Source organism: Girardinichthys multiradiatus, chromosome 4 (genome assembly GCF_021462225.1).
Source record: "Girardinichthys multiradiatus isolate DD_20200921_A chromosome 4, DD_fGirMul_XY1, whole genome shotgun sequence".
Lineage (NCBI taxonomy): Eukaryota > Metazoa > Chordata > Actinopteri > Cyprinodontiformes > Goodeidae > Girardinichthys > Girardinichthys multiradiatus.
In genome coordinates this window covers 41,616,621-41,620,777 of record NC_061797.1, presented here as the reverse complement: position 1 = coordinate 41,620,777, position 4,157 = coordinate 41,616,621, and the positions used below count along the sequence as shown (strand labels likewise).

General features: G+C 39.8%; 1 pseudogene; it reads left to right on the top strand.

Annotated features, from left to right (window-relative positions):
• Positions 1 to 542: 542 nt before the first annotated feature.
• LOC124867596 lies at positions 543 to 4,157 on the top strand (annotated as a pseudogene).

Sequence of the window (4,157 nt, the reverse complement as noted above, 5' to 3'; positions counted from 1 at the left end):
AGATGTTCACAGAAGTGAGGTAACCCAAAGGTCACACACTTTGGAACACTTAATAAAATAATTTCCATTACAGTTTCTAGACCACAGAGAAGGCAACCTGCTTCCGGCATCTGATGGGTCTAGATTTTACCCCTCAGCTGATTTATGAAACTGAGCCCTCACATGTTATTTTTTCCTCCATGGCATGTGAAATATGAAACCCCACTGACTGTCCTGTTACAGATTGTCAGAAATAACATGCCAAACTACCTCAGTCTGGATTAAAACACATGTATCAGCAGCAAGACAACACATAAGGATGTGTTTATATGTGCATTTGCGTATTACAACCTCAACCTGAGGGTGGGAGTTGAAGGAAGGTGACACATTGTGCCTCTCCAGCATATAAATTGAGCCTTCTACCCTCTGGTGTAGCAGCATGACAGTTTAGTAAGTTTCTCTTCCACAAACGTGCAACACTTCTCAAGGTCATAACTTGCCTGCAGCACGGATCCTTACCAAAGCAGCATCAGGCTCATTTGTCACTTACAATCCAATTCAACATGGCAACTCAATGGGGACTTTGTGGAGCAGGGAAGATAAGCCATGACTTCAGCGTGGCCATGAAGACTCTGCCGGCTGAAAATCATCAGGTAGCAGATATAAGCAAGCTTACTGCAGTGTCAATATTGATTAAAACTGTCTACCGTATTCAGAATAGGAGCAAAAATGTGTATTTTGCTTATTGTGCAGATAGCAGCCATTGCATCAAGGAGCAATGAGCGTGCTAAAGAGTTTGCCAAGAAGCACTCTATTCCTAAGGTTTATGGAAGCTATGAGGAGCTGGCCAGAGACCCAGATATTGGTGAGTTAGGCACTCAGAACAAGCCAACTGCACAGGTGGATAATGGTGTTTTAGTGTTACTTGTAGAAGCTAAAGATAAAACATCTGTGTCCTGGGAGTGCTGCACACAGAGCATTGGAGAGTTGGTCTGCTGTTCCTCAAGGCTAGGGAGAATGTCCTGTGTGAGAAACCCTTTGCAATGAACTCTAGATAGGTCAAAGAGCTGGTAGAGGCCGCCAAGGAAAACAATGTGTTTCTGATGGAGGTAAGGTAGATCTTTGCACCCGCTTCGAATGTTATCAACTCATTAAATGGCCGTTATTAGTAGTTATCATCCCCATTGGATGCTATCAGACGGTCCCTCCTGTGCCTCCTAGTGGGCCCAGTAGGTCGTTATCACCAATTAGTAAGGTGAATTGCTGCTGGGTCGCCGCTTTAATGGACGGACCTGTTCACTTCACACAGGAGCGAGGTCACGTGTAAGCAGGTAATTCCCAAATTATGTGCATTTCTTCAGTTTTCGCATTACTTTCTCATTAACATAACCCGTATTAGAAAGAAAAGGTGCAACTTTGTTTAATAGTGTTGCCTGAAAATCGTTTATTACATAACAACAAGCAATATCATTTTTAGATGGGTTTTTTTTTATAGGAAAAAAGTAAAAAAATAAATAAATTGGTGCTGTCACTGAAAAGCAATGTGACCAGTCATGATGCAGAACAACACTGTGAATTCCACACCACTGATCTCTGTTTTCACACAGTATTCAGAGCAAGTGTGTATCAGAAGTGACACACATTCTTCAAAGATGTGACAGGACTTGATGTTCCACAAAATCTTCTTTATTTTCCCACCTTTTGAACCCATGTAAGGTGTTTATTTACAATGTCAGTATCCTTTGACCCCTTTTTTCTACACCCTTTACACATTGACATACTAATATTGATCATGCTGTTGAAGGTCTTAGTGCGATTAGACAAATTGTTTTGCATGTGAAAACCAGTCTTAACAAGACAGGTTGTGTTCAGTAAAGAAGATTCAGTTTGGTGAAGATTTATGGTAACAATTTGCGACATCAGCAAAGGTTTAGCGTGAAGTGGCTTCTGTTGTAGTTGTGCAAGGTTGACTGCTCTGTCCTATTCTAGGCCATATGGTCCCACTGTTTTCCAGTGCATGCTGAGGTGCGCAAGCTGTTGGCTGAAGAGGCAGAAGGCAAGGTGAAGCTGGTGAAGGCCTACTTCTCCCCTCAGCTGCACATCCCACGCTCAGTGGAGAAGGAGCTGGAGGAGCTCTGCTGGATATAGGAGTGTACTGCCTACAGTTTGTACTGATGGTGTTTAACGGCCAGACTGTATCCAGGCCTTGGGTGTGCTGCTTGACTCTGGTAATTCTTTAGCATGCAGGAGTTGCAGGAAGGTGTGGGCTGTACCTTATTATTATTAACCAAAGAGCATGAGTCAGTTAATCACAAAGTGAGCCTGACTGAAATGAAGTGTAGGACTGAAAAATCCCTGAGTGACACATTACAGTTACTTATACCTCAGGGCATAATTGTTTTCACTGAAAATCCTAGATTTATTATCATTATTAAAATGTAAGACTAATCCACATACCCTTCAGTCAACACAGTAATACTGTATAACTGGGAGGAAAAAAATACAACTTTATATATATATATATATATATATATATATATATATATATATATATATTTATTTTTAGTTTACTTAATTACTCGATTAATTAATGTTATAATACTAAAAATAATAACAACAATCACAATATATTATAATAATATTATTATTATGTTTTGTTGGTTATTGCTGTTGTTATTTTCCTGTGTCCCTTTTGTATTTCTTCTCTGCCCTGTTGATCTTTGTCTCTTTAAGATTGCCCTGGCCTATCCAATCTGCCCCTTTAACCACATATGGGCTTTTAATTCAATTCAATTCAGTTTTATTTATATAGCGCTAATTCACAACACATGTCATCTCAAGGCACTTCACAAAGTCAGGTACATACATTCCAATTAATCCTAACTGTTGAACAGTGCAGTCAGATTCAGATTTTATGCAATTAATTTGACAAAGTCAACTGTTTCTCCCTTTTTAGGGCAATCTGCCACTGACACGATTTGGCAACCAGTCTCAACATGACAAGAACTTGAAAATAAATGAATAAATACATAAAAAATAACAACCTTCTGAAAATTGTTCACTAAAAGAATTTTAATAATGTCATAAGGTGATGGCCGTATAAAGTTTTTTATTTGTTGATTTTGACCCTCCATTAAAAAAAAACATAAAATCTTTCTAGCAATTTTATTACTTTTTTTCTAATCAGTTTCACAGCTTTGGCATATATATATATATATTTTTTTGGAAGGAGTGGATAAGTCTGTGGTTGTGGTCATGAAATTCTCCAGGAAGAGGATGGCACTCTGTGCCTTTTCAATAGCGGCTCGCTTTCAAAACGATGCTGTTATCAGTGGCACCAAGGGCTCTATTAAGGTATGTTTTGCCAACACTGTGCTAAGCCATTTCACCTTATTAAGAAATAATGCATATAAAAAAAAAAATGTATAGTAACTTTCTTGAAAAATTAAGCTGAAGAATTTAGACAATGATCTGTTTGATGATTTAAGAGTTAAGGGTCTGGACTGTTAAAACACAGGACCATCTCTTTTCCCTTTAGGTGCTAGGGTCCATGCACTGCCCCACCACGCTGGTAGTGAATGACAAGAAGACAGAATACCCTCTGCCTGAACCGTGCCTTCCTCTGAACTTCACCAACAGCACTGGGCTTCGTTACGAGGCGGAGGAAGTGAGGCAGTGCCTGTTAAAAGGTAGGTCAGGATGAAAGAGAATGTGTGCATTTGTCTTCAAACGATTCCAAGGTTTGAAAGGCTCAAACCACTGTTTTAAAGGGCACTGCAATTCAGTGAAATAGTTGCATTCTTGGTGGATCCTGAAAAACCTAAGATGAAGAATCATACACGACGGCACCCATCTTATTGGGTCAGACTGGGTGCTGTTTTCTGTCCTTAGAGTGTCCTCTGTAGTATGTTATTATTAGAGGCTTGTTTTTGCCCCTTCTGTCTATTTGCATAATCTTTTTTTATCCCTGGTTTACCACAATCTTTGCTTCATCGTGAATATGTACATAAAATTAGCTGCATTTCTGTCCCACTGTCTGATCGTCCTGCTTCGCTCATCTGCCTCTGCAGGATTTAAAGAGCCCACGGATGCCTCTGGCTGACTCCGTCCTACTGACAGAGATCATGGATGAAATCAGAAAACAGGTGGGAGTCGTCTTCAGCCAGGACAGAAAGTGA